This window comes from Hibiscus syriacus, unplaced genomic scaffold, assembly GCF_006381635.1.
Source record: "Hibiscus syriacus cultivar Baekdansim isolate YM2019G1 unplaced genomic scaffold, ASM638163v2 tig00117034_pilon, whole genome shotgun sequence".
Lineage (NCBI taxonomy): Eukaryota > Viridiplantae > Streptophyta > Magnoliopsida > Malvales > Malvaceae > Hibiscus > Hibiscus syriacus.
The window spans coordinates 4,962,112-4,974,699 of NW_024063533.1; positions in this window are offsets into that span (position 1 = coordinate 4,962,112).

Consider the following 12,588-nt stretch of genomic DNA (forward strand, 5'->3'; position numbering starts at 1 on the left):
TTGTCAGAGTCTTTATGTAGCCCAGACTAGAGCACAACAAACCTTCTTAATTGGTGGATATCTAACCTCGCATTCAGTAAACTTCTTGCTAAGGTAGTAAATGAGTCTTTATTTTCTCCCAAAATCATCATGTTGCCCTAGGACACATCCCATTGAATTCTCAAAGATGAAAAAATATAGGAACAAAGGTTTGCCTGAGATATGAGACAATAAAACAGGAGTACGAGACAAATACTCCTTCATTTTCTCGAATACGAGCTGTCAATCATCATCATATGCCCCATAAATATTATTTCGAAGAAAACAGAAAATTGGATCGCACTTATCCGTCAATTGAGATATGAATCGAGTAATGTAATTTAATCTACCTAGAAAACCTCGAACTTCTTTCTGCATTCGTAAAGGAGGTAGATTTTGGAGAGCTTTTTCTTTATCTGGATCAACCTCAATGTCTTTTCTGCTAACAACAAAGCCTAATTGCTTCCCAGATGTTACTCTGAAGATGCACTTGTTTGGATTCAGTTTTAATTGAAACTTTCTCAATCTTTGGAAGAGTTTCCTCAGATTCTCGATATGTTCATCTTCAGTTTGTGCTTTGACAATCATATCATCAACATAGACTTAAATTTCCTTATGCATCATATTATGAAACAAGGTCACCATAACTCTTTGGTATGTTGCCCCAGCATTCTTTAACCCGAAGGGCATCACCTTGTAACAAAATATTCCTTACATTGTGATGAATGTGGTCTTCTCTATGTCCTTTAGATACATCTTAATCTGGTTGTATCCTGAGAATCCATCCATGAATGAGAAGAAAGCATTTCCTATTGTATTATCCACCAAAGTATCTATGTGTGGCAATGGGAAGTTATCTTTAGGACTTGTTTTATTGAGGTCTCAATAGTTAACACACATGCGTACTTTTTCATCCTTTTTTGGCACTAACACTATGTTAGCCACCCACTCTGAATACTTGGCTACTTGAAGAAAACCCGCATTGAATTGCTTCTTAACTTCTTCTTTTATCTTAAGGAGCATTTCTAGCCTCATGCTCCTTAGTTTTTACTGTATGGGTTTGCATTCTGGCTTGATTGGATGTAACATCCCAAATACCGGGTTAGTGACCAAATTGTAAGATTTTAAACTTTCATGGTCAAACTAGATAAATTGAAAAGTTTAATGACTTAATTGAAATTTCTTTGTGTAGGATTGAATAACAAAAAAATATGGAAGGGAATAATGGTCATTTGATAAGGAAATGAAATAAAAATTTAATTGTGGTGTATTATATATACACGTGGAAATAAGGAAAGAAAGAGAAAAGAATATCTAGAGCATTCTTCAGCTTTCTTCTTCTTCTCCACCGTGGGTTATTGAATAAGGTGAGTATGCTTCTTAGTGATTATTCCTTTAATTTTAAAGTTGATTTTTATTCTTGGAACATTAGGAAAGATTAAGGAAGCTTAAAGAGAATTAGAAATTAAAAGATTTACAAGTTATGAGAGAGTAAGTAAAATGAGTTTTTGAGTGAATTGTTGCAAAAGAAGGAGTAAATGAATTTTGAAGCCATATTTGACTTTTCATCAGTTAGAATAAGAGATTAAAGAGGCTAAAGAGGATGAATAACAAAGTTGAATAATTGGTAAGATTTTTAGTTTAAAGTAATCTAATGAGATATTGGATGTTTAGATGTGTTAAAGTGATATAAGATGGTTTGAGTAAGTATAGTTGAGTTTAAGGTATTGAGAGGAGTTTAAGATATGGAGTTTATATAAGTTTTGGTAAATTTTTGGGTTAAAGAAGTGTATTCTGGGCAAGGGGTATCGGTACTGGATGAACAAGTACCGACACTTCAAGGTAAAATATGTGAAAATTTGGTCTGGTATTGATACTGTATGAACAATATCTATACCATAGAGTAAAAACGGATGAAATCTGTAAGAAGTATCGATACCTAAAGAGTGGTATCAACACTGGTTAAAGGGGTATCGATACCAAGTGTCTAGTATCGATACTATTATCAAGTTATAAATCTAGAATGTCAAAATAGTATCGGTACTGAAGGGGTATCGATACCATAGAAGAGTAGTATCAGTACTATAGTTAGAGTACTGATACTATTGAGCCTGAAATACTAAACTAAATATTTCTTTCAGCTTAAGTTACATTGATTGGTTATAAGCAAGTCAAATTTTTATATTCATATAAGTCGTATATTCTTATAGATATTGATCGAAGACAAGTCTAAGACGATTCGAAGCTATAAGATTGTACAAGAGTCATAAGTGTTTGAATTGGCTAGTGAGGCCCAGGTGAGTGCATAATATTAGGTATATGATATTCCATGGAAATAAGACTTGCTATGAGTCTATTTTCTATATTAGGGTACATGAATATGAGTGTATGTGTCATATGTTATTGTATGAGTTACATGTTATACTATGTGTGTTAAATGAGTTATGTTAATATATGTCGGTGTGATAGTTTATGTTAAATGATATAATTGAATTATGTGATGATGTGAACCTGGAATATAAGTTATGTGGTATAGATATAAATGATTATATGAACATGAAATATAAGCTATGTGATGATGACCTATGTGTTTATATGTCTACGAGAAGATCTAAGAACAAGATATGAGCCATATGACATGAACTATGTGATTATATGAGAAAAAATATGAGGTATATGAGCACATGTACATATGATGATTTGGTTGACTATATGAACATGTGAAACATATAAATAGTATAGCCCATGTTATGTGTTATGAGAGCTAGGGTATAATTGTCAGGCCAAGAGTCGAGGGTTGTACGCGGTCCTTCGAGGCATATATGTGATCCTTTGGAACATATATGAGGTCCTTCGGGATATATATTTGGTCCTTTGGAACATATATGTGGTCCTTAGGGACAATTCTACGTGGTCATTCGGGATATATATGTGGTCCTTCGAAATAATTTTATATGGCACTCAGTGCAAATTATACGAGTTGTGGTGACAACATTTGTGAATAACCTCAATGCAGTCACATATCTTTAGTTCTCACAAGTGTACATGGGCTATTAAAAGAAATAACATAAATAAACAGTGTTTGATGCCATATGTTTTGCTATGTGAAGTGGGTCATATGATGTTCATAAATGTTAAGTACCTGATTATATGATTAAAAGATATTAGTGATAATAATATTGATAATGAAATGAGGTTAATGATGATAATGATGAGATATATGTGTATGTATACATTTAATTATATGAAATGTTCTATGATTTTGTGTGATATCATTGTATGAAATGTTCATGCATTGTTAAGTATTTAGAGTTTCTATTATAAGTTTTAAATGCCTCACTAAGTCAATGACTTAGCGTGTAAGTGTTTCACACGTAAGTTTCGAGAAGAGAAAAGGGAACAAAGATAGGCAAGCCAATTCAGCTTATCCTTTCCAAAGATCATATCAGAAAAGACTTGAATCATATGTATTTTATAATACTGATTTTAGTTGGCATGTAAATAAAGATTTAGTTGGATACGCTCTGATCAGTTTTGTAAAACTATATGATTGTATTCAATATAAATTATTCAATTTTCAATGTAAATTTGAATCTTTCAGCTATTTTGTTAAAGTAAACGGTTTGAAAAGTCAATTTGACACCTCAGACTCGTATTCGAGTTAGATAGGGGTTGGGGGTGTTACATTGGAAGTTTGTGAACCACCATATTAGTGTCTAGTCCCAGCATGTCTTGGTACGACCATGCAAACACATCCTTGTACTCCTGAAGTAAGTCTGTCATGTTTTGCCTTGCTTCAGACGAGAGTGTTGTGCCAATTTTAATTTTCTTCTTTACGTCTTCAATGCCCAAATTCAAAATTTCAACTTTCTCTTCATGGGGCAAATTTTGTTTGTCTTCTTTTTCCACCATTCTTAACAACTCAGGGGTAAGTTGCACCTTTCTTCATTGCCATATTCATCAATTTCCCCAAGACACTTGAGCTGCTCAAAATCGATCTCTACGTCAGAATCATCATTGTCCACATCATTAATATCCAAAGACCTGAAAGGAAAAGAGGGGAAAACATATATATGCGAGAGGAAAATATCCCACATAGAATGTAGTATTATAGGGAGAATAAGACTCCTTTTAACCACCAAAGTCATATGATATGTTGTATCATTTTTATATTATAACGCAGAATGCGTTTTAATTTATACTTTTGTAACAAGCACAAAGAGTGTTAATTGCATTTATATAATGTATATACTTTGTTGTAAAATGTTGCTAATAAAGTTATATATACTTTATCCTTCAAAATTTTTAAATGTTAATGGCAGGTATTAGTGATTTCATAAAATAATATTCTATATTTTTTTAAAGGAAAAATGATTCATTACAATAATTTTCACTAAATAATATTTGCATTTTTTAAATAAATTTTTTATTGCAATTGTAATAACCATTTTTATCCCAAAAAATATTTATTATTATAATATTATTATTATTACAAGAAAAGGGCAATCCCTTAATATACGGGGCATTCAATGCCCCATTTATTGTTGTTGTACCAACCACACCAACCGACTATGTCATATCTTGCCATGGCCTCATCGGGGGTGCCAGAAAAGATTACGTCTACAACACTCCATCTGTTATATAACTGGCAACACAAAAAAGAGAGGAGATCTCTCTCTGTGGCTGATTCTGCTATAAAAAAGGGATTTTGTAATAGCTTTTTTCTTCATTTTTCGAAATCAATACAAAAAAACATTTATCATTTTGGTGCATTTTTCAACATCTTTTTTTTTCTTTTTTTTTCCGAATCCAAATCAGAATAGTTGAGAGAAGAGTTTTGTTATCTAAGAATGAGGACTACTCTAGCAATGAAGACTGTTCTTGCAACTATTCCCAATAGATCAAGAAAACAAGCATTCGTATATCTCATCATTTCATAAACATGATAAATTTTGATTTACTTCTCATGACGATGCTTGTAAAATCTATTTTAAGAAACTATTTTGTCTTTCTTTGGATCATTTTTCTAGAAAATTGTTTGAGTCCTTCTCAAGACTGTTTCTCTGGAATGTTGTTTGAGTCATCTTAGAATTGTCTCCCTAGAAACTTTTTCAGTGATATCTTTCTTCAACTTGATTTTTTTCGTGTAGAGAAGTTAACCATTTACCACGAAGTGGCCAAATCGCTTCAATGCGAGTAAGCAGTGTCGTTTCCAGGATAGACCCAACAAAGACAAAAACTCACCAAAGATAAAGGAGCAGAGATTCACTAGATAATATCCAAAGACCTGAAAGGAAAAGAGGGGAAAACATATATATGCAAGAGGAAAATATCCCACATAGAATGTAGTATTATAGGGAGAATAAGACTTCTTTTAACCACCGAAGTCATATGATATGTTGTATCATTTTTATATTATAAAGCAGAATGCATTTTAATTTATACCTTTGTAACAAGCACAAAGAGTGTTAATTGCATTTATATAATGTATATACTTTGTTGTAAAATGTTGCTAATAAAATTATATATACTTTATCCTTCAAAAATTTTAAATGTTAATGACAGGTATTAGTGATTTCATAAAATAATATTCTATCTTTTTTTCAAAAAGGAAAAACGATACATTGCAATAATTTTCACGAAATAATATTTTCATTTTTTAAATAAATTTTTATTGCAGTTGTAATCATCATTTTTGTCCCAAAAAATATTTATTATTATAATATTATTATTATTACAAAAAGGGCAATACCTTAATATCCGGGGCATTCAATGCCCGTTTATTGTTGTTGTACCAACCACACCAACTGACTATGTCATCTCTTGCCATGGCCTCACCGGGGGTGCCAGAAAAGATTACGACTATAACACTCCATCTGCAATGTAACTGGCAACACAAAAAAGAAAGGGGATCTCTCTCTGTGGCCGATTCTGCTCTAAAAAAAGAAAGGGATTTTGTAACAGCTTTTTTTTCTTCATTTTTTGAAATCAATACAAAAAAAGCATTTATCATTTTGGTGCATTTTTCAACAACATTTTTTTTTTTTCCGAATCCAAAGTAGAATAGTCGAGAGAAGAGTTTTGTTATCTAAGAATAAAGACTACTCTAGCAATGAAGACTGCTCTTGCAATGAAGACTGCTCTTGCAACTATTCCTGATAGATCAAGAAAACAAGCATTCGCACATCTCATCATTTCATAAACATGATAAATTTTGATTTAGTTCTCTTGAGGATGCTTGTAAAATCTATTTTAAGAAACTATTTTGTCTTTTTTAGATCATTTTTCTAGAAAATTGTTCGAGTCCTTCTCAAGATTATTTCTCTGGAATGTTGTTTGAGTCATCTTAGAATTGTCTCCCTAGAAACTTTTTCAGTGATATCTTTCTTTAACTTGATTTTTTTCGTGTAGAGAAGTTAACCATTTACCACGAAGTGGCCAAATCGCTTCAATACGAGTAAGCAGTATCGTTTCCAGAATGAACCCAACAAAGATAAAAACTCACCAAAGATAAAGGAGAAGAGATTAACTAGATAATAGAATTTGCAACAATAAAATGACATCATGCGTGCATATTTAGGCACTTGCAAAATAAGAGCATACAATTTCATTTTTCATCAAGTTTTGAATATCTGACAAGAATTCAAAGAGTCAACAAAGATTTCATTTCATGATTTCGTGCAAAAGAAGATGAGTTTCAGCAAAGATTCGATCCACATTTTCACCTTTGAAAGAAGTGGATCTCAACAAAGAATTAAGGACCTTCAGTTCATTACCCTTTGGGTACCTCAAATACATATCAATAACACATGATCTTTTGCAGGTAAAATTCTTCAAAGAGAGGATAAACCAAACATTTCTGAGGAAGGGTTTGTAATGAGAAGAACTTATCCGATGAGGGAGAAAAAGTTCATAATAAGAAGAACTTGTTCAATCTCGGCTCGATTCATCACATAAGGAGTTGGATCAGCACCAGCACTTTGCTCGATTCCATCATATAAGAAGTTGGATCAGTATCGCCATTTCACTCGATTCCATCACTGAATGAGAAGGATCAAATTTTCTAATGGAAGGGTTCGTAATGAGAAGAACTCATCCGATGAGGGAGAAGAATTTCATAATGAGAATAACTTTCTCAACCATTGCTCGATTCCATCAAAGAATGAGGTGGATCAACATTTCTAATGAAGAAGTTCCTAATAAGAAGAACTTGTTCAACATTCCACTCGATTTCATCACAAATGGAGGTGGATCATCATTTCCAATGGAAAGGTTCGTACTAAGAAGAACTCATCCGATTAGGGAGAAGAATTTCATAATGAGAAAAACTTGTTCAACCTTTGGTCGATTCCATCACAGAAAGAGATGGATCAACATTTTCAATGAAGAAGTTTATAATGAGAAGAACTTGTTCAACCTTAGCTCGATTCTATCACATAAGGAATTAGAACAACACCACCTTGGCTCATCCATCACATAAGGAGTTGGATCAACATTATCTTGGGTCAACCATCGTAAAAGGAGTTGGGTTAGCATTTTTGAAAGAATAAGTTCATAATGAGAAGAACTTATTCAATCAAGTCTTACACATTGTAGAAAGAGGTGGATTAACATCCCCAATAAGGAGTTCGTAATGAGAAGAACTTGTAACTAGACAAGCAATGATCACGTTGAAAAATGGTTTTTTATCTTTACCCTATTCCTGTTTCATATCAATAAGCAAAAAGGGACAACTGTAATCACCATTTTTATCCTAAAAAATATTTATTATTACAATATTATTATTATTATTATTACCAAAAAAATAAAATAAAATAAAGGGCAATCCCTTAATATCAGTGGCATTCAATGCCCCGGTCACTGTTGTTGCAGCAACCCCACCAACTGACTATGCCATCTCTTGCCATGGCCTCACCGGGGGTGCCAACAAATATTACGTCTGCAACACTCCATATGCAATATAACTAGCAATACAAAAAAGATAGGGTGCTCTCTCTCTTTGGCTGATTCTGCTCTAAAAAAATAAAGGTGTTTTATAACAACTTTTTTCCTCCATTTTTCGAAATCAATACAAAAAAAAACATTTCAAGGTATCATTTTGGTGCATTTTCCAGTATCCTTTTTATAAACCCCTAGACCCGGCCTATGCGTTACAACCAGATCTAGTAGATTACGTTAAAGTTTCCCAAAATATTTTTTTCAATAATTTAAATCCATATTATGAATAAGCTTCTTTAAAAATAAAGTTGATAATATTAAATTTCAATTTCAATAAATTAAAGTCATTGTAAGAACTAATTTAAAATAAAATATCTCAACAACAATATCGAGATAAATATAGCATCATTATCAAAAGTGGTGTAAGTTGTAAAATAAATATTTCCAAAATAATGGCACATGTCACCCAAATTAAATGCAGCTCGGAAGATAAAAACATTACAACAAAAAGTCACTATATTAATGTGTCGTTCCTACAAGTGTCAGGTACGGGTCGTGATGCAAGCATGTTTTCACCACATGCAATGGAGTATTCTTAAACATCTTAATACTTTACTTACTTTATATCATTATGATCATATATGAAATAACCATACATATCATGCTAAGGTTGTTAGTTATGTGATTTAATGAGTAAAGTAACTTAGCATATCCAAATCTTTATGATTGATGCACAATGTTATTTCAAGTATGATAAGTATCTCATATTAGTCTTGCATTCATTTAAGAATGATTCAATTTATTCATGAAATACCATCATGCTTAATCATTCATTTATTAGCTCATTTGCATTCATTTCAGCACCTAAGTCTTATACATTAGCTTAAATATGTTATATCATTATGTACTTATCTCATGACATGCATTCATAGCTCACAAGATCATATTCATGCACGACAGCAAGGTAATTAGATCATACAAGCTCAATGCCTTTGATTTACCTTGTTTTCTTTACACATGTATGTACATGGAAGCATGGCACATATTGGGGCAGCTTGTTGGATTATTTGGAATCCATATACAGCTCACAATTAGCTCACAAACATCATGGTAGCTCATGGAACACAATGAGAAGCTCAACTCAGCTGGAGGAGCTCAAGGCTAACTAATCTCAGCTAGTTGGACTACTTGAATACAAGTTGTTGAAAGTGATAACAAATGTAGTTGAACATAGCTGAAGTTGATGCTAAAGAGCTTAGAAGTTCACAGCTACGAAGATCCTTCACCACCAGCCATTGCATTGCTAGCTAGCTATACACTTGCAAGCTTGAAGGTAGCATAACTCATGCCCAAGGCTGCTGCACATGTTTGGTCTTTCATCACATGCCTAAGGCTACACCATAAGCCTCCTAGAGAACCATGTACACTCCTTGTGACCAACAACCATATGCTAAATGTGTGGACTACTCCTATGCGTGCCAAACAATCCAACCATTCGGCCAAGGCTTCTAATGCTTCATTTAGGCCCAAACTTGAAGGGGTTCAAGCATAATTCGGCTAAGAGACATGTCCCCCTCTATTCAGCCAAAACATTATACCCTTCTATTCATGTATGTAATTAATTAATTATGTCATTCTAGATAGACACAAGGGCTGGCCGAAACATGTATCCATTCGGCCATGTCCTTTCAATTTCTATAAATAGGTTAGTCCTATTCATTTGTAAACACACTTTTCATATAATTTAAAGTGAGATTATTCTCTTTTCTCTAGTCCTTATGACTTTTATGGACTTATCAAGTAAGTTCTTACTTGTGGCGTCAACCTCTATTCCTTAATACTTGTGGTTCCTATCTCCTTATAGATAGTGAGTCTAACTCCTTTGTTACCATCCCTTAGAGAGATTTGGAAGGTTGGGTCTTTTCTCATTGTAGCACTGGTTCTTCCTTGGTCTTTCTAAGATACTATCCTCACCAACCATCATTTCTTTCATAAGCCATTCTATAGCCATATTAATCTACTTCCGCTACCAGCTTCATAACTTAAATAGCCCTCTATTTCACCTTTATATCAACTACCAAGCCATCTATTTGAGCCATTCACTTATGCAGGTTGTTTTGCTTCCTTCCTAGATCCACAATGAATTTAAGGTAGGAGTACCATACGTCAAGCGGTATTCAGAGCTTTGGTGGAAGAAGCAATGTGCAACAACAACAACAAAATACAAAAAGAAGTGCAATTGAAGAAATCAAAAATCAGCAAAGAAAAATACAAAGAACTCAAAGAAAAAACAAAAGAAGAAAAGAAAAGTTGAAAGCACAACAAGTCTCATTACCATGCAATTCAAGTAAGCATCTAAAATTGATTGTGGTGATAGAAGGGTTGTGAAGTGACTTTGTGTAAGTAACCCCTTTATTCTCTTATTTCTTATTTTTAAGCCACCCTTTTCATTATATTTTGTTTTCCATCCCAACTAACTAGTTGCAGCCAACGCACAACAAGTAAACTTTACTTGGTATAGTTTTGAGTAAATTTACTTAGAACTCGAGATAAAGAGATTGAGAGGAAAAAGGAATGAGCGTGGGAGACTAGAAGAGGACTAGTAAAAGCCTTGAAGTCCTAGAGTGGAAACACGAGCGGATTAAGACACATTCAAGTTTCCTTGGAGTGAACTTGTGAGGCTTATTGAGAGCATTATTTAGTAAGGTCTTTTACACATTTTCCTTTCTTTATTTTACTAATCATGTCTTGGAGTCCAAGAAGATCACCTGAAAGAGAAGCCCCTAACTTGTAAACTCAAACAATTATGCATGAGATGGCAAGATTGTTGAAACTAAAATTGGAGCCCTTACATGAAAGAATGGATCAAGTTGAAGCATCCTTGGACAACTGAAGGATAGTTCACACTAGAATGGAAGAAGAATTTGAAGAGGAGGCTAAGGTAGATCAAATCATCCAAGGAGCAAGAAGATATTTCCATAGGAATCCAGGGGAAAGTTACCAAAATGATAACTTCAGCAACATCAAGGTAACAATTTCTCCATTTCAAGGAAGAACTGATCCGGAAGCCTATCTTGACTGGGTAATCAAAATCGAGCATATTTTTAATGCCAAAACTACATGGAGAAAAAGAAAGTAAGGCTTGCCGCTATGGAATTTATGGACTATGCCCTCGTTTGGTGGGACCAGTTAGTAAGTTCAAGAAGAAGAAATGGTGAACGTCCAATCAATACTTGGGAAGAAATTAAGGCCATTATGAGAAAAAGGTTTGCGCCTACTCATTATCATCGTGATCTCTATCACAAGCTTCAAAATCTTAAACAAGGAAGCCGGAGCGTTGAAGATTATTTCAAGGAAATAGAGATAACCATGATTCGAGCCATTATTGAAGAAGATAAGGAAACAACCATGGCAAGGTTTTTATCTGGCTTAAATCCTGAAATTTGCTCACTTTGTTGAATTACATCATTATGTAGAGACTGAGGAGATGGTGCATATGGTCATGAAAATTGAACGATAAATTAAAATGAATGTCTTCAATCGGAGTAGCCCAAGTTCAGCCACTAAATGGAAACAAGAGCCTAATATTTTTTGGAAGCCAACCCCAGTCCAAGTGAAGGATAATGTTGAGGGATCCAAAATAATACAAGTGGGTGAATCCAGCAAGGGTAAAGAAAAACAAAAAAAAACACTTTCGAGAGGTCTAGAGACATCATGTTTCAAGTGCTTTGGAAAAGGACATGTTGCAAGTCAATGTCCTAACCAAAACACTATGATATTGCTAGACAATAAAGATGTTGTCTCATATTCCGAAGAACATGTTCATGATGAGGAACAATAAGCAATCTATGAAAAAGAACCAAAACAGATTATTGATTGTGGAGAAATGATTGTTTCAAAGTGGTGACTCCAATCTCAATCAATTAAGGAGGAACTACAAAGAAACAACATTTTTCACACAAGGTGCCATGTCAAGGACAAGGTTTGTATAATGATTATTGATGGAGGGAGTTGCACAAATGTAGCCGGCACTATTATAGTGGATAAACTTGGCTTGACAACCTTAAAGCATCCAACTCCATATAAATTTCAATGGCTCAATGAATGAGGTAAGTTAAATGTTACTAAACAGGCTCTAATTCATTTTACAATTGGTAGGTACAAGGATGTGGTACTTTGTGATATTGCTCCTATACATGCTAGTCGCATTCTACTTGGGAGGCCATGGTAGTATGACAAAAGGGTCATTCATGATTGTTATCACAACCAATACTTCTTTAGGCATGAAGGACGCAAGGTAACTTTGGTGACTTTGATGCCTAAAGAAATCCAACAAGATCAAATGCATATGCGAAGGAGTTTCTAGGCCTTGCGAAAAGACAAACTACCACTGAAGATTCAAGGTGGACAAGACATGAAACCAAACTTCTTCATGAAGAAGTATGATGGTTCGTTGCTGGAAAATGAAGGGATTCCAATGAATAATGGTGATGGTTGGGGTTCAAAGTCACAACTCTTCATCAAGGGTTATGATTTATGTCTTTAAAGGGTAAGTACCCCTTCATTTGAAACATCATGTATCTTCACTTTTTCAGGGAAAGCCAAATGAAATGTCACTTCCAACAAGGTTAT